Source organism: Lygodium microphyllum, chromosome 20 (genome assembly GCF_053477565.2).
Source record: "Lygodium microphyllum isolate KBCC chromosome 20, Lygodium_microphyllum_v1.1.10, whole genome shotgun sequence".
Lineage (NCBI taxonomy): Eukaryota > Viridiplantae > Streptophyta > Polypodiopsida > Schizaeales > Lygodiaceae > Lygodium > Lygodium microphyllum.
Window position 1 is genome coordinate 6742855 of NC_141154.1, and position 19773 is coordinate 6762627.

Genomic DNA, 19773 nt, shown 5'->3' on the forward strand with positions numbered 1-19773 from the left:
GCTTACTGTGCAAATATATATTCAAAGTCAAGTATCAATGGCCTACTCTACAAAGGGTATTATTAATACATTCAAGGAGGGTGCCTACTTGCATCTTTGCTGTTTGCCTACAAGATCCCTAATATGGACTAGCTAAAGTCAAACATGAGGGATTGACCAAGGGTGTACATCAACCTAGTGGGAAGGTGGCTGTAACTAGATGGTTGCAAGTGCCTAACATCAACGTGAATCAATCAACAGCTCTATGGATAGACTACTTTTAAGGTCTGTGAGGATATCTCTCAAGCACTATAATCGAAGGTTTGCCTACATGAAAATGAAATCATCTACTTGACTCGGAAGGACACTGCAAAATCTTTTGGATATGAGCTAGACAATCACACAACTGTTTTGAGATACTCGTAATATCCTGCTAGAGTTGAAACATGACTTTGGAAGCCCTTTCAGCAAGAAAAAGCCACTGGCAAGGCCAAACTAGTGCACTTAGAACAGTGATTGTGAAAACCTAAGCTGAGCTTCTTACATGCATTCCATCCATGTCACATTTCATCATTTCTCGCAAACAAATGATTCCTCCCAAGAGAGCTGGAAGCAGACTAAACTTTAGACACTATTGTCCTTTCTTTGGAGCCCCAAAAACCGGACACAAGCACAGGTGCGGTACAAGATCACAGACTTTAGGTCAGCCACTATAAGAACAGAATAAGCATTTACCAAGAATACTTGCTTGTCATTCATGAAAAGACATTATGGCTTCTTTACGCTGATGTGATGTATGGCATATTTCAATGACCAATATCTCACCTCATACTACAACTCAATACTTTTGTCTGATAGCAGCAATATGTGAAGGTGATCAAGAGCAGCCCATTCAGCCCACATCTCTCAACAACAAAACAGGCATGAAAGAGCACAGAGGCTTAAAATGAGGGTGTGCAAGAGAGGTCTATACAGCCACTCTAGTATGTATATCCTGAGACGAACATGCCCTTCTTGGCCTCTTCACTCTCACCTTCAGCTGAGTATTTGCCAAGCTGAGCAAGGGAGTTGGCCTTGGCACGAACCAGAAGGGCTTTCTGAGCAGCCTCTACATTTTCTTTTTGTCCACCCCATGTCTTGAGCACTGTGTTTTGTAAGGCTCGTGCATAGGAAAATGAGACGTGCCATGGGTTGGTCGACTGGTTCATGGCATTCAGGTTAAGAGTAGCTTCCACCTCAGATTGGCCTCCAGACAAGAACTGAGCAGGAGAAAAATAAAATATCATGTTAGATATCATGAGTTTGCAAGGTATCAGTGTCTATATGCTACTAGAGTCCAAGTTACCACCTTAACTTGCCCTATAGACGTTTCACAACTGTACAAGTCATTATTAACTCCGAAAATATAAAACTCTCCACAAATAACCACAAAGACCCTCACTCAATTGAAGAACAGACTGTTACCATGATCCCTGGAACTGCAGGAGGCACCCTCCTCTTGAGCAAGTTGAGGGTGTACTGAGCCACAACCTCCGGTGTAGCCCTGTCCTTGCACTCAGCACCAGGGGTGACCATGCTAGGCTTCAACAGAATACCCTCATACATCACATTATTCTTGGCAAGAAAGTAGAACACCTCATTCCACACTTTCTCTGCAACAGCTGCAGTTCTGTCAATACCATGATCACCATCCAACAGAACCTCAGGCTCCACTATGGGAACCAATCCATTGTCCTGCTCACATGTTTAACAAAGATTAGAATGACCTGTGTTACAAAATAAGACAGTGGTTATGGTAAACACATAAGAAGCCAGTAAACCATACTTGAGAGATGGAGGCATATCTAGCAAGCCCCCAGGCTGCCTCTTGAATAGCCAGCTCAGAAGGTCCGTTGGGAATGCTGATGACAGTGCGCCTGAATAACTCATAGGATGTTAATAATAAAAATTGAAACTCCTCAACCAACTGACAACATTTAAAGCATATCATAACCCTGGCAACACTCCAATAATAATGAAACATTTCTTTGAACCTCTACAGGACAGATCAGATCACTCAACAAAGGTGCACATACAAATATATCCTGTTACATCCCGAGCTTAGCTAGACAGCATGTCTCATGTCCCAAGAAGACTGCAGCTTCTACCAAGACCTAATTGTTCTTCAATCTCAAACATCAACAAAAATATGGAGCAAACTCAGCAACATTTCAGCTCTCCTGATCCCTACAATGTCTAATACATTAATGGTTGCAAGATGAAAGGATCATATAGGCTATTGAATTACAGGAACGTCTGCAAACTTTGCTAGACAGCACATATCACTTGTTCCAGGAAGACTCCAGCTCATGCCAAGACCTAATCATGCTTCAATCTCATACATAAATTAAACATGGAATAAACTCAGTAACATCTCGGCCCTCTTCATCCTTATGATGTCTAATAAATTAGAGGCTACAAGATGCAATGACCATATAGGCTTCAAAATTGCAGGAAAAAAAAAAAAAAAGAAGAAGAAGAAGAAGAAGAAGAAGTTTTTTTTTTTTTTTTTGTTTTGTTTTGTGCAGTGTAGGGTACAGTATATTTTATTTTATTTTATTTTATTTTATTTTATTTTTTTTTTTTTTTTTTTTTTTTTTTTTTTTTTTTTTTTTTTTTTTTTTTTTTTTTTTTTTTTTTTTTTTTTTTTTTTTTTTTTTTTTTTTTTTTTTTTTTTTTAGGAATGTTTAGGAGAGGAATGTTTGTTTGTTTGTTTGTTTGTTTTTGTTTTTTTTTTTTTTTTTTTTTTTTTTTTTTTTTTTTTTTTTTTTTTTTTTTTTTTTTTTTTTTTTTTTTTTTTTTTTTTTTTTTTTTTTTTTTTTTTTTTTTATGCACTCAGTGCAGCAATCGCGTTAGTAGCTGAATACAAGTTGAAACAGGAACTATCCAACAGCCGTATCAAAAAACAGAGTACTTCCACATTGTAATCAAAGACGTGATTAGGAGGTTATCACCTTGTCTACTTTGATGCCAGGTGCAATGCCCTGGTCCTTGAGGACTGCCACAAACTTCTTGCCTTCCAAGGTGGACTGGTAGAGAGTCTCCTCAAAGAGAATGGCGCCAGAAATGTACACCCCAAGGCCTGGAGTGGTTACGAGCAGCTGCCTGTATGCCTGTCGGTTAGCCTCAGTGTTCTCCAAACCTATGGAAGCAAGCCGTTTCCCACAGGTAGCGTTCGACTCATCCATGGCCAAAATACCGCGTCCAGTAGAAGCAATGGATTTCTGAAAAATCGCAAGCATACAGGGAAAAGACATAGGAAATTTCAAATCAGGCACATAATCAAGAATTCAGAGCATCACTAACATTCGGAAATGCTAATCATAGTTTGTCAGAAGGCTCAGGCAAGCAAAATATCAGATTATGCACAATTTCAAACACTCAGACCATCACTAGTGTCAGAAGTTGCTCATCAGAATTCGTCAGAAGGCTCGGTTGTGAAAAATAGAGCACATAGCCTATCGGAAGGCTCGGTCACGGAAGATTTCACATAGCGCACATAGCCTAAAGCTTGGAGAATCACTGCTGTCAAAACATGCTGATCTCTCTCTCTCTCTCTCTCTCTCTCTCTCTCTCTCTCTCTCTCTCTCTCTCTCTCTCTCTCTCTCTCTATATGTCCACACATTCACTACGTATAAAAGGCAAACTAGGAAAGGAGCGCAAGTTCATACGGACAGGCAGACACATATACGGCGTACCGCGGTCTTGATGAGCTCCTCTGTGTAAGCTCCGGCCCTAACACAGAGTGCGCCGCCATGGCTGCTGGTAGCCGGGCAAGAAGAGGAAGAGGAGGCCGAAGGCTTCAACGACTGGCCGAGAAACTGAGACGAGGCCAGGGAGGAGACTGCTGGCTTCAAGAGAGAGGCCATGTCCGGCGATTGATGTGTGGCACGTCTGCAGGGGGGAACGCGCAAAGCCGCAGAAGGTCCTGAAGAAATGCACACTCTCTCTCTCTCCCTCTCAGAAGAGGAACGGGGATGGACTCCGATGGCTTCTCCTGCCGGGATTGCGGCGAGGCCACAAATATTTAGATGACAAGACGAGGTGCGATTTGATGGCGCAGAAGAAAGGAGAGACGCGAGACGAACGGCAATTCGTGGTGCAAATCGATTCCCAGTGAATGAATGGCTCCCGTGTCTTCCATTATGTGGCTTTCACGAGATAAGAGCTTACCACGTTGGGCCACACACCCCCGCCCTCAACCTTTCTTTCCCTCTTCCACATCGAATTCACTCTTCCAGATCGAAAGTTACGAAGGATTCACTCGGTGCCTTATTATTTCAAGGGTACCCTAGAGGAGTGCTCCGTTGTGTTTTAGTTCGCGAGTGGCAGCTTAGATGGTAGGACAACTGCGTAAGCAATGGCAGGTCAAGGGTTCAAATCTTGTAGTTGAGTAGCTACAGTACCTTTGCTCTCAAGGGTATAGAGATCAGGATGAACCCCAACATTTCAAAATTGATTCATCGAAATTTTTATTAAACCCCACTCATACACAGTCACACACAACAAATGTGGGGTTTCTAGAGTTTCTAGGGTGTTGACGTAGGTTTAATAGCACTAACATTGCCTGGACAATTCCATTCTTGAATTATCCTCAGCAAACACTACTAGCTATTGCACAAACTCGTCTAATCATTAATGCACTCTAACCTAAGGTGGTCATTCTTGAATTATGCTCAACAAACACTTCCTAGCTATTGTACAAACTCATCTATCATTAACGCACTCCAACCTAAGGTTGTTTACACACTTGTGTGAATGGACAGGTTGGAAGAAAAAAAGTGTTTGTCAACCACGTTTCACAATATCATGGATGTGGGACGCTTCTTGGTGGGCAATCTCCCCTGTCTTGAAATCCATCCGCACCCAAGGTGCTAAACGAGAGCACATTTTCAAGTAAAAAATATTTTGCACCTAACAAGAACGGAACCCCCACCAATCAACATGCATTGGAGATTTTAAACCACTAGGTCAGGCTTCACTTTTCGGTATACTTGGGTGCCATTTAGTATGTGAACATATCACTTGATTAATTTGAGGGTAGCCATTCTAATTATGGCCCCATCACATCCCCACTAACCCTCATAATAAGCGACCATACTGAACTCTCCAAAGTAGTAAACCCATCATAGTCGCATTACATGTTGTGGAATGCAACTCTTAGAATGAAGAGTAATCTTAATGAAACCATCGTAAATATAGAATATGATTCTGGGAAGAATGTTTGCTTTTGGCGCAAAATTTCATCCTATCTCTATGTTCTTTCCATAGAAAATCTTTTCAACGACCCTTCTTTTGAACGTCAATACCTACTTTGCCCTTATAAAGGAAGGGTAAAAACATCTTCATATGATATTGCAACCATCAAAATTTAAGGGATGACATTAGGTTACCTTCAAGTGCAATGTTGGGTATGTTGACAATAAGGCAACAAGTCAGCTAACGCAATTTCACACTATGATTGTGGTCACAAGTTCAAGTCTTGATTAAGTGTATTGCCCTCTCATGATAATGGTCACAAGTTCAAGTCTTGATTAAGGGGTCAACCAATGTATTGCCCTCTAATCAGCAACAAGGTTGGCTAAAGTCTACAATGGTTGTTGAATTAGTGACTTACATTTTACCTAAGATTTGGAAACTCTTGATACCTCTCAAAAGTATCATGTTCGCTTGACGTGTACAAACTGCACATTTCAACTCTATATGTAATCTCCTAGTCAATCATCATGTAAGATGTAGTAGAGGCACATAGAGGGACTTCATTTAATTTTGCATCATTGCATAAAGATTCTACACTCCTTTCCCTCACTTCGGAATGTTAGTAAGCTCTTTCCTTTAAGGCATAGTTAAAATTCAATAAAACTATAGTTTTTGAAATTATGGCAAACATGGCTTATTGTTGTATGCAAGGTCTCTCATATTCGATGCATATGAATATGTGAAAGAATATACCTCATATGTAATTTGTAGGTTTAAATTACACATAACACATCCTAACCTATTAAAATACTTTGAGGTTTCCTTCATTAAGAAGAATGCAATCCTCCAAACATATAATAAGTTCAAAATGAATTAAGTGAACATGAGACATTTTGGGGCATGTTGGTTAATGAATCCGTATTTGATGTGCTTCTCACCAAAATATCCCACAAGCATACATTCAAGGTTTTTGCCACACTTCTTACAACTCACTATTCCTAACCGTGGAATGTTTCCAAATAATTGGTTTTGATCCAATAGTACTCTAAAGCGTCTCTTGTGATTTCAATATGTTGGTCCCATGGAATGCCAACCAATGATTCTTGTGATTCCTATCCATTGTAGCCACATGTTTGGTGAAAGGAATGTGATACTCTCTCTCTCTCTCTCTCTCTCTCTCTCTCTCTCTCTCTCTCTCTCTCTCTCTCTCTCTCTCTCTCTCTCTCTCTCTCTCTCTCTCTCTCTCTCTCTCTCTCTCTCTCTCTCTCTCTCTCTCTCTCTCATATTGTGGGATATGCCTTTAAGGCATCTTGGGATTGTTCCTACCATGCTAAAACTACATTCATAAAGATGGATGCATGCATGACACCTCCATAAAAACAAACAAAAAAGGCAAGATAGGAGTGTCTAAATAAAAGAAGGCTTTCTACTAAAACCTTTGTCACCTTCATGGGGTAGACTATTGAGTGAAAGGTGGCTATCATGTATACACTTTATTGTTAGAGATTGTCAAATGTAAGACTCGCCCATGAAGTCCACCATGCACATATTTGTGTGCTTTATTGTTATACGTTGTCAATTAAAGATTAGACTATGAAATCTACCATTGACATATGTATTTATCTATTTGTGAATTTTGAAGCCATTGTGTGTTGGAAGGAGATTTGAGAGGTAGAAATGAAAGTGTATGCAAATCCATTCTATATATTACATAGAGCTTTGTCTTAGGATCCTGAAGAAACTAGAAAGCTCCCAAGCCTATGTGGCACAAGAAGAACAAGTTTGGTATTCAAGAAATAAAGAAGGCTTTTTCTTAAAGGGTGAGTAGGGGTTATATTCTCTCTCTCTCTCTCTCTCTCTCTCTCTCTCTCTCTCTCTCTCTCTCTCTCTCTCTCTCTCTCTCTCTCTCTCTCTCTCTCTCTCTCTCTCTCTCTCTCTCTCTCTCTCTCTCAATTGAATAGAGATACACATACACATAATGTGTCTTTTTAATTGAACTTGCATTCCTTGCATGCAAAATGCTATGGCATTATGAGGGAAACACAGTTGACATGTGACTTCGCTTCTCTATTGCACAGTAACTTCACTTCTCCCACTTCTTCCTCACACACTCCATTACACCTCTCTCTCTCTCTCTCTCTCTCTCTCTCTCTCTCTCTCTCTCTCTCTCTCTCTCTCTCTCTCTCTCTCTCTCTCTCTCTCTCTCTCTCTCTCTCTTGCTCTCTTGCATATGGTTTTCCCCAAGAATGGCAGGAGAATTGAATACAATCGTTGTGTAAGGGAGGAGATCACAATTTGCTCACAAGTTACTGCACAATTATGGTCAATTCAGCCATGGCAAAGCTATTCACCACTATCCTGGAAATCTAATTGAGTAAATGGGTAGAAAGTAATAGCAAACGAGCTTATGGACAATCAGTTTTTTGCCTTGGTCATAACACCATAGACCATTTGGTTACTTTACGTGTGCTTATAGATGAGAGTCGGCTTGAGGGAGCAACCTTGTATTGCTATTTTGTGGATTTTAAGAAGGCCTTTGACACCATACCAAGGGTTGGCTTATGGCAATGAATGCAAGAATTAGGGGTCCCAAATGATCTATGCATGGGAATATATCAATGAGTGATGCGTCGCCTCGTTGTGCGGGCTGTCACAAGTATTTGAGAGTAATATGGGAGTCAAACAAGGTTGTCCACTCTCCCCTACATTATTTGATTTATGCATTGATAAGCTAGAGGAAATACTTCTCACAGCTATGAATGAAGAGGAAGCCGAAAGCCCGCATATTGGTATGTTTGCCATCTTGCTCCTTCTTTATGCAGATGATGTGGTCTTCTTTACATATATTGGGAAATGTATGCAGCAGTTCATGGGGATTCTTGAATGGTTTTGTCAAGATAGTGGTTTGACAGTGAATGTAACAAAAACAAAGCTAATGGCTATACGCACCAAGCAATCAAAGACCCCACCAAAGGTACATTATGTGGGATAGTCTATAGAGGTAGTATCTACTTTCAAATACTTGGGGATTGAGACACCTACAGACCACAAATAGCATACATGTGTGGAGCGGCAATTAGCGGCAGGGAAAAGCAAGTATTATCACTTTGAAAACAACTGCAATCGTACAGATACTAAATGCTAGAAAATACGTTGTATGATTTTTTATGCATAGGTTCTACATACGGTATTATATGGAGTGGAAGTGTGGGGGCGGGGGGGGGGGGGGGGGGGGGGGAGGAGCATCTCCTCATCTGCATGGAACGACATTGAGAAGCTGCAGAAAGCTTTTATTCGTAGGGCCAATTGAGGTACATGCTATGATCCGAGTACTAAGATATGCCACCCGAGTATGTCAGATGGATGATAGTAGGCTCCCCAAATGGGCATGGGATGCTAGCACACGCCTACAAAAAACATGAAAAAGTAAAGTGCTTACAACAAGATGGGTATTGGATATGTGAAAATGGTTTAAAGGGTGGGGAGTGGATATATATCTAGATATGGCCTCTGAAGATATATGCATGGACACATTTCAATCAGACCTCTTACGAGCGTACAAAGTAAAACATCAAAGCAAGGGAGCAAATGGTAAACTTTCTTATTACATTATCCATATCTATCCTTCATGTTGGGAATCCTACATGTAGGCAGAGGCACACACGCAACCATACATAGCCAACCCACTCTCAGTGGTATTTAGACAGAGTATTGCACGACTTCGAACTTGATCACACACTTTATTGATTGAGACAGGTGCATGGAGTGGATAGGCAAGAGAGATGAGGTTATGCAAACTGTGTGGACTATAGAGTGTAGAATCAAAGGAGCACATGATTATGACATGCCCAGCATATGCACACATATAGGTTGACTTTGATATCTCTTTACAGGGACCACTTCACCATTTTCTGACCACTACTCCTATATCAAAGTTAGGGGCTCTCATCACCCGCATGTTACACTTTCGGGAGAACCACGGTGCATAGATCGTTCTTTCACCATAGCTACCCTTTCCTACTACGGGGAAGGAGAATCATTGTATATCTGGAAAGGTCCCATGGATCATAATTTGGCCTTCTGTGGATGATATAAACTTCTCTCTCTCTCTCTCTCTCTCTCTCTCTCTCTCTCTCTCTCTCTCTCTCTCTCTCTCTCTCTCTCTCTCTCTCTATCTCTATCTCTATCTCTTTGTCTTTCTAACCCTAAATTTTCAAATTGAAGCTATATCATCTTTCTCTCAAAACTTTTCCTCTCTAATTCTCTATCTCTCTAACCATAAAATTTTTTAGATTGACGCTCTCTCTCTCTCCCCCTAATTTTTACAATTCAAAATTTTCATCTCTCTCTCTCTCTCTCTCTCTCTCTCTCTCTCTCCAAAGAGAACTATGTCATTTCTCCACTCGCCAACAAACTGTTGTCACCACACAGCGTCCGCTTCTACCACTCCCATGTTTCATCTTGCTACACCTTCAACTACTAGAATCTCTCTCTCTCTCTCTCTCTCTCTCTCTCTCTCTCTCTCTCTCTCTCTCTCTCTCTCTCTCTCTCTCTCTCTCTCTCTCTCTCTCTATCTCTATTGAAGCTCGCCTCTAATGCCACCATGTTCCGCTAGAGACTAAAGTTTACCTCTCTCTCTAAAAATTTCTTCTTCTCCCATCTCTCTCAAATATTCTTTTTCTCTCTCTATTTCCCCATCTCTTTGTCTCTCTAACCCTAAATTTTTAAATTAAAGCTATAGAATCTCTCTCTCTCTCTAAATTTTTTTCATTTCTTGTCTATCGAAATCTCTCTCTCTCTCTCTCTCTCTCTCTCTCTCTCTCTCTCTCTCTCTCTCTCTCTCTCTCTCTCTCTCTCTCTCTCTCTCTCTCTCTCTCTCTCTCTCTCTCTCTCTCTCTCTCTCTATTTTCCCATCTCATTGTCTTTTTGACCCTATATTTTTAAATTGAAGATATGTGTATGTGTCCCTATGTCTGTGTGTCTCTCTCTAAGCCTAAACTTTTCACAATTGAGGTTCCCCCTCTCTCTCTAATCCTACATTTTTTTAGATTGAAGCTCTCTCTCTCTCTCTCTCTCTCTCTCTCTCTCTCTCTCTCTCTCTCTCTCTCTCTCTCTCTCTCTCTCTCTCTCTCTCTCTCTCTCTCTCTCTCTCTCTCTCTCTCTCTCTCGGCTACCAATGAACAATGGTGGCTGTAGCGTTCACTTATGTCACCAATGGGTTTCACCACACCACCTTTGGCCATAATCCCTCCCTCTCTCTCTTGCCTTGGACACCACCATGTTCTGCCAAAGACTAAAGCTCTCTCTCTCTCTCTCTCTCTCTCTCTCGTTGTGTGTCCATCAACCCACCTTCTAGTGCAATGTCGTTTTCGATGCTACTGCAGTCTACTACAGTTCTCACTTTCGTTGCCTTCCACTACAGTGCTTACTCGCGAACACCACTTCCACAACAGTCATGGCCATTGCCTTATGCTATTGGGCCTACAACAATCACAGTCACCAACCCGAGCACCCTTCTGGTGGGGAGGAGAGAGAGAGAGAGGGAGAGCTATGCTGGAGCAGCCGCCACAGCCACCAACCGCTGCCCTTTTGTTGAACACCACTTCTACAATAGCCATGATCATTGCCTTACATTATTGGGCTCATAAAGCTCAGGAGCACTAGCCCTAGCACCCTTCTAAGGAGAGAGAGAGAGAGAGAGAGAGAGAGAGAGAGAGAGAGAGAGAGAGAGAGAGAGAGAGAGAGAGAGAGAGAGAGAGAGAGAGAGAGAGAGAGAGAGAGAGAGAGACCTATGCTACAGTAGCCATGGCCACTAGCCTCACCACCCTTCTAGGGAACACACACATAGACGAATGTGCTTCTTCTCACCTCATTCTCCCCAAGCCCCTTTGTTGCAGTGTGATGCAGACCAAAGAGAGAGAGAGAGAGAGAGAGCCTCCTACCCTTGTAGAGGTGATCTATGGAGCTTGGCTAAGTGGGCCGAGCCACACACACACACACACACACACACACACGGAGCACATGATCTATGATTTCTTTAGAAGAAAGAGAAATGGAAGAGGGAGAGAAAAAGACAAGGCTTTTAACAAAGGAATTTGACAATGTATTGTTTTCTTGGGGGAATTTTTGAATTCAGGTTTAGGATCTTGTGTTAAGTTTGGAACAATTTTGGTGGTTCAAGCCAAAATAATAATATAGTATAGATATTCCTCTCTCTCTCTCTCTCTCTCTCTCTCTAATTCTAATTTTTTAAAAATTGGAATTCTATCTCACTCCCTCTCTCTCTCTAGACAGGAGACTATTGTTCCTCCACCTGCCAACGAACTATTGTCACCGTAGCATCTGCCTCTGCCATTGCCAAGTTCCACCACTCCACCTTGGACTGTAGTGCCTCTCTCTCTCTCTCTCTCTCTCTCTCTCTCTCTCTCTCTCTCTCTCTCTCTCTCTCTCTCTCCCTGGTGCACAGATCGGATGTCGTAAGCGCGCGTAGTGAGCGTCAGAAGGTCCTTAAGAACAAAAAAACTCTACTTTTTGCACACAAATCAATGTAGAAGACTTGCACGACATGAACAAGAGACCAATTGGGTGCAATCTCCCCCCATGCCTTGTGTGAGCGCTCCACAAAGCATGTATTTTATGTATTAATCATCTTCAAGCTCAAATAATAGCCCAAATTACAAAATAGCACGCTTTTGGCTTTTGAGTTTGCTTTAGTGCCAAATAGAAATAAAGCTAATGGGCGGGCGCCCAAGAAGTCAGGCATACCCAATACAATGTCCAAATACAAATATCTAAATCGTGCACCCATGTGTATACAAAAATAATAAATAAATATCAAATGCCTTGATAAATAGGTGCGACAAAATATAGGCGCCATGCCTAAGGTATGCGCCCATCAAAATATAGATGATAACTCGAATACACGCTATCCTCCAATGCTTTCCATCGCCACTCCTGCTATCTCTACACATCGACTGAAGCATTCACAATTGTTAGTAAAATAATACAATTACACCGATAAAAGTGAATACCTAGCAGTCTTCAGCTACATAAATAAATTAAATGGTTAGAAATCAATCCTAACCTTAATTTATCACAAGTGCGCACTCTAAACTCATAAATATTTATTAATTTAAATATGTATTTTGCGGGATCACCTGCTATGGAATCACCCATGTACACACTAAATTAACAAAACGCCCGAAAAGGATAGGCGTCCCCATCAACTTCTTGCACAAAGAATCCACTTTGTGTATGAGCCCCGGTAATAAAAGTTTGCAGAATCCACCATAAAACCTCACGGAATCCACCGTGAAATATGCCTCCTGGCATCATATCCTCGGGGTAGGATAGCAATTGTCCTCAATTGCTATTAGCTCAATGTGGAGCTAACAGAGTGGGGAAAGCATTTAAGTCTCTAGCGTGCATCCATTGGGCCTCTTCAACATGATGGTTTTTAAACTTGACCAAATATCTAGAATATCTACGGCCAGTTCTAGTGGTCATAAAGTCAGTATCTATAATAGTTTCAGGTTCAAGGATTTTAGTCTCTTCATCTAACAAAGGTGGGTTTTCATAGACAGGGTGTACAGGTAATTGGCCTCTAAAGGGTCGTAACAAACTAATATGAAAGATGTTATGAATTTTCCAATGTGGTGGTAGTTCCAGTTTAAATGCATTATCATTGATTTTGTGAATGATCTCGAATGGTCCATAGAATCTAGGTGCTAATTTCACAACTGGATGTTTATCTACACTTTGTAATCTACGTTTTTCTATTCGTAACCAAACATAGTCATCAACTTTAAAATTCATGGCCTGTCTTTTCTTATTTGCTTGCTTTGTATATGATTGCTGGGCTTTGGCAATCATATCTTTAACTTCATAAAAAATAGTAGCGTGCATGTTAGCAATATCAGCAACACTCTAAATTTTATTTGATAATGATGCAGCAGGTGTAGACAATCTATATCCATAAATAACTTCAAATGGTGCTTTCTTTGTAGCTGTGTGTAGTGTATTATTTTATGCAAACTGAAGTAAATGTAGATATGTATCCCATGTGTGTCGTTTAGAAATAGTGTAAGCACGTAAAAGATCTAAAATAGTACTGTTAGTAGCTTCGGTTTGTCTATTAGTTTCAGAATGAAATGCAGATGAAAAATCAATCTTTGTTCCTAAGTTAGCAAACAAAGTAATCCAAAAATTATTACAGAATCTAGAAATCACGATAAAAAATAATAACTTTTGGTAAAACATGATTAGTAAACACAGTTTTCAAAAACAATTGAGTTGCTTGAGATGCAGTTAAAGTTTTCTTGCATGGAATGAAATATGCTTGTTTGCTAAACCTGTCTACAACAATCCAAATCATATCATGGTTAGCTTTAGTGTTAGATAAACTAGTGATAAAATCCATAGAAATCTGTTCCCATGGTCATGATGGAATAGATAAAGGTATCAGTAAACCATACTGTTTACCATGATATCTCTTAACTCGTTGACAAACTAAACATTCAGAAACAAAGTTAGATACATCAGTGTCCATATGTAGCCAATAAAAATCTTTAGTCAATGTACGTAAAGTAGAGATAATACCTCTATGACCTTGATATGGAGGAAAATGAATCTCATTCAAAACAAAAGATCTAAATGGAACTGTCACACATAATCTCTTTTCATAAAACATGAATCCATTATTGTAAGACAGTGAATCAATAGAAATCCAATTATTTGCAACTAATTTATTCCAATTAGCTTGAAAAGTAAGATCTTGATGATAAGTATCTTTCATAGGGATAAGGGAATCAAATGATATCACAGAAATATTATGAATTGTTGGTCTTCTACTCAAAGCGTCGGCTACTACATTCTCTTTTCCTGGTTGATATTGTATAAGGAGATGAAAACTCTGAATGAAAGCTGCCCATTTAATATGTCGGTCGGATATTTGGGGTTGACTAAGGAGATGTCTAACGCTTTGTTGGTCAGTCTTAAACATAAATACAGTACCCATTAAGTAATGTTTCCATTGATGTAAAGCTTGTACTACAGCTAACAATTCTTTATCATATGTAGAATATTTAAGTTCAGGTGGTTTCAGTTTACAGTTAGAATAGGCTATGGGATGGTTATCTTGCATAAGGACAGCTCCTATTCCAGATCCGCTAGCATTAGTAACTACTAAAAAGAATGGTCTATTGAAATCAGGTAGTTATAATACAAGAGCATGGGTTAATGCATGTTTCAATAAATCAAAAGATTTTTGTTGATTATCAGACCAATGATAAACAATACCCTTCTTTAAAAGTTTAGTCAAAGGCAATGCAAGTAATGAGAAATTTCGCACAAACTTTCTGTAAAAACTAGTAAGACCTAGAAAAGAGCATAACTCATGCACATTTTTGGGTATGGGCCAATTCAAAATTGCTTCTATCTTTTTAGGGTCAACCTTAATACCTTCTGATGAAACAATGTGACCTAGATATTCAATTTCTGACTGAAAGAATTCGCTCTTTTCTAGATTAGCATACAATTGATTATCTTTTAACAACTTGAAAACTAAATACGGATGTTCATAATGCTCATTCTCATTTTTATTGAATATTAATATATAATCAAAGAATACTATAACACAATGCTAATATTTCAAAAATATGCAATTCATCATTCAACTAAATGTAGCAGGTGAATTAGTTAAACCAAAAGGCATCACTAGAAATTCATAGTGTCCAAATTGTGTTCTAAATGCAGTTTTGAATATATTAGATTTATCCAATCTTACTTGATGATAACCAGATTTAAGATCTATCTTACTGAATATGGCAGAACCTTGTAGTTTATCCATAAGATCATCTATCCTAGGAATCAGATATCTATTCTTAACTGTAATTTTATTTAGGGCACGATAATCAATGCACATACGATAAGTATTATTCTTCTTCTTTACTAATAAAACATGTGCGCCAAATGGAGAACTACTAGGTCTAATTAATCCTCTGTTTAACAATTCCTCTACTTGATTTTGAATTTCTTTCTGTTTAATTTGGTTATGCCTATATGGTGCTTTACATGGTGGTTGTGTACCAGGAATTAAATCTATTTTATGATCTTCAGGTCGTGAAGGTGGTAGCCCAGGTGGTAAATCATCAGCAAAACAATCTTTAAATTGAGCAAGAAATTGTGTATGCCTAGGATGCATATGTTTTTCTTTAGCTTGAAGTTCATTCACCCAAATTAAATAAGATTTACTACTTTTACGTAATGCATGTTTAGCTTGAGTATGAGTAAGTAGTGGAAAATTATTGGATGCGTGCATACCATGCAATGTAATTGGTTTTCTTTGAAAATAAATTTTAATTGAATGCGTGGATTAATCTATGTCAGGATTATACTGATGACGCCAAGGCATATGATAATATCACTAGACTGCAAAGATACAACTAGGAAATTTCTTCGTTCAGTATATTCACCAATTTTAATTGCTAAGTTATGTACCTCTTGTGTTCCATTATATCTTGTGCCTAGAAATGTTGCTTTAATGCGATAATGTGTAGAAACAGTTTGTAAGTTCAATTCTTTCACTAAGTTTGCAGAAATAAAATCATGTGTGCTACCATCATCATGCAAAATAATATTTTCTTTACCATGCACAAAACATTTCATTGTCAATAAAGAATGTGGAGTTGGCATACTTGGCAAAGTATCTGAAGGAGTACCAATGTCGTCATCATCTTTTGTAAAGTCAGGCATTTCCTCACGTTCTTCTTCTTTTATTGCTCCAAGATAATTGATATGGACATGTGGTTTCTTCGATTGGAAATTCGTTGCTAGATGTCCAGGTTGACGGCATTCGTAACAAACTATGGGTTTGGCTTTAAATACATTGTTGGCAATGGCAGGAAGTCTAGGAATATTGGGATTTGGCTGTGAGGATGACTTAGGGTTTGGATTGGTATTGGATGGCAAAGCATGTGGTCTTGTCCAAGACTTACGGAATGACGATGGAAGAAAATGACTTTGATTAAATCTTCGGAAATTTGAATTGAATTGCTTGGAACCATAGTTACCATTTGCTTGAAATTGTTGTGGACGCTTGTCTCTTCCTCGAATCTTGTCTTCAGTGTCATGAGCTAAGGAAATTGCATCTTTAAGGGTTGTTGGCTTGAACATATTGACTTCAGCATAGTAATGTCCAAGTAGGCCAGACCTAAACTTGCATTTGTGAGTCGCTTCAGGTAAATCTTCGAGCATGCGTAGTTGCAGTAGAGCATTCCAAAATCGTTCATTGTATTGCGAAATAGGTTCGCGATCTCTTTGCTGTAGAAGATCTCATTGCTTTATGGCTTTTTCATGGAATTGAGGAGGAAGGAAATTCTGCAAAAACTTCTTTTGGAAACTTTCCTAGGTAGTGGGACAATCAATGCTCTTGCGAACCACAGTCCACCATAGAGATGCTCGATCGACTAAATGATTAGTGACACATTTAATTTTTTCTTTCTCAGCATATGTCTCTTCATGAAAGTAATCATCAAACTGACTGATAAATGCAAGTACAGTATTTCCATCTCGAGATCCATTGAAAGTACGAAATTTGAAGTTTCTTTTACTTATCTTTGTTTCTTTGCGGATGGATTGAGCTTCGAGCGTTGCATCGATGGTACGTCGTATAAGATCTTCGGATTGCGGTCCATCTTTGTCGGTGGTAGATCGTTGCAAATTGACCAATTGAACTTGCAAAGCTTGTTGGGATCTTCGTTCTTCATCAAGCTGCATCATAATTAAATCCAATTTTTGTTCCATTGTTGGTTCGGGTAAATCACCTTCAACCATTAAATCGTCCATATTTTGTTCCGTCATCCTATAAAAATCTAAAAGACCTCACACTTTCGAAATCTAATTAGCGGGACGAGCGTAGCTCAAAGGCGGGTATACAAGGCTTATAGATTTTTGTTTGGCTTTTACGGTCTTTGTCTTTTGCGGTTGCGGGATTTGTTATCTTTGTAGAAATTGCGTATGACCTTCTGCATGTGTTGAAATTGGTTTAGCAAGTCTGCGTGTGTGAACAGAGTCTTCCAGAGAGCAATTCCGTAATTCTGTGCTATTGCACAGGAACAGCCTTTATGAGTGTAATTGAGATAAGTCGGTTTTGATCCTCTATGACTTACAGGACTTGCAGGAGTAAGAAGACTTGTAGAACTTGAGTGGTTAAGCTTGTTTAAAGCTTAAGTGACTTAGGCTTAAGAGGACTTAAGCTGACTGATCGATGAATTTTAGGGCGGGGGCCATTTTTTGCGCCGTTTTTTATGCCAGTATGCCGCATTCACAATTCGAAGATTTTCAGGGGGCCTTAAGCTTTGTAATAAGCTTATTAAGCTTTTGACTTTAAGCTTTAAAGCTTTTGGATATGGAAGCTTACTGTGACTGTTGAAAAATAACACATGTTGAAGAAGGAGATGTAGAAGTGGTCCTTCGTCTCCTCAGGCCGGTCCTTCGCGATCAGAAGCTGTAGATAGAGGTTCTTCACCGCCAGGAATCCAAGTGTATCGACCATTCATGATGAAACTCACTGTAGAGCTCGAACGTTCCAGGAGCTCCACCTTCGCGCAAGATGGGTAGCGATTGGAAGCTCTCGATCTTAGCTTCACTCTGATACCACTGGTGCACAGATCGGATGCCGTAAGCGCACGTAGTGAGCATCAGAAGGTCCCCAAGAGCAAAAGAACTCTACTTTTTGCACACAAATCAATATAGAAGACTTGCAGGACATGAACAAGAGACCAAATGGGTGCAATCTCCCCCCATGCCTTATGTGAGCGCTCCACAAAGCATGTATTTTATGTATTAATCATATTCAAGCTCAAATAATAGCCCAAATTACAAAATAGTACGCTTTTGGCTTTTGAGTTTGCTTTAGTGCCGAATAGAAATAAAGCTAATGGGCGGGCGCCCAAGAAGTCAAGCATACCCAATACAATGTCCAAATACAAATATCTAAATCGTGTGCCCATGCACATACAAAAATAATAAATAAATATCAAATGCCTTGATAAATAGGTGCGACAAAATATAGGTGCCATGCCTAAGGCATGCGTCCATCAAAATATAGATGATAACTCGAATACACACTATCCTCCAATGCTTTCCACCGCCACTGTTGCTATCTCTACACATCGACTGAAGCATTCACAATCGTTAGTAAAATAATATAATTAAACTGACAAAAGTGAATACCTAGCAATCTTCAGCTACATAAATAAATTAAATGGTTAGAAATCAATCCTAACCTTAATTTATCACGAGTGCGCACTCTAAACTCATAAATGTTTATTAATTTAAATATGTATTTTGTGGAATCACCCATGTACACACTAAATTAACAAAACGTCCGAAAAGGATAGGCGTCCCCATCAACTTCTCACACAAAGAATCCACTTTGTGTATGAGCCCCGGTAATAAAAGTTTATAGAATCCACCATAAAACCTCACGGAATCCACCGTGGCACAGAATCCACCGTGAAATATGCCTCCTGGCATCACTCCCCCCCTCTCTCTCTCTCCATCTCTCTCTCTCTCTCTCTCCCCCTCCCAAAATAAGTTTGCCATCCCTTCACCTACCAATGAACCATGGTAGTTGCAATGTTCACCTTTGTCACCAATGGATTTCACTGTATCACCTTCGGCCACAATCCCCCCCTCTCTCTCTCTCGATTGAAGCTCGTCTTGGATGCCACAATGTTTTGTGAGAGACTAAAACTCACCTCTCTCTCTCTCTCTCTCTCTCTCCATCGACCCACTTTCCACTGCAAAGTCATTACCGATGCTACCACATTCTACTATAGTTCTCACCTTCATCACCTTCAAGTATAATGCCCACCACCCTTTCACTAAACACCACTTCCACAATAGCCATGGCTATTGCCTTATGTTGTTGGGCCTTTAAGAGTCACATCCACCAACCTAAGCACCCTTCTAGGGGGGAGAGAGAGAGACCTATGTTGTAGCAACCATGGCCACCATCCCCTACTCTTTCACTAAACACCACTTCTACAATAGCCACCACCATTGCCTTATGCTATTGGGCCCATAGCAACCATGGCCACCAGCCCTAGTGCCCTTCTAGGGGAGGAGAGAGAGAGAGACAGAGAGAGAGAGGAACCTACTTCTTCTCACCCCTCCTCCCCAAGCCCCTCTGTTTTGCAGTGTGATGTAGACCACAGAGAGAAAGAGAGAGAGAACCTCCTACCTTGTAGAGGCGATTTGTGCAGCTTCATCTACCATATATATATATATAGAGAGAGAGAGAGAGAGCACATGATCTATGATTTCTTTGGAAAAAAGAGAGATGGGAGAGGGAGAGAAAAAAAGGCAGCCTCTAACAAAGGCATTTAACAATGGATTGTTTATTGGGAAAATTTTTGAATTTAGGTTTATGATCTTGAATTAAGTTTGGAATCACACCAAAATAATAATATAGTATAGATTTCTCTCTCTCTCTCTCTCTCTCTCTTTCTCTATAACTCTAATTTTTTTAAAATTAGAACTCTTCCTCCCTCC

The 19773-nt window shown here is 39.8% G+C and overlaps 1 pseudogene across 1 annotated transcript; it reads right to left on the bottom strand.

The window, feature by feature from the left end:
* Positions 1–709: 709 nt before the first annotated feature.
* Positions 710–4121, bottom strand: LOC148018668 (fructose-bisphosphate aldolase 1, chloroplastic-like; annotated as a pseudogene). The gene is made up of 5 exons (XR_015687600.1): positions 3717–4121; positions 2910–3242; positions 1805–1945; positions 1444–1713; positions 710–1238 (listed from the first exon to the last, which is right to left on the bottom strand). The product of XR_015687600.1 is annotated as a fructose-bisphosphate aldolase 1, chloroplastic-like (transcript).
* Positions 4122–19773: the final 15652 nt, after the last annotated feature.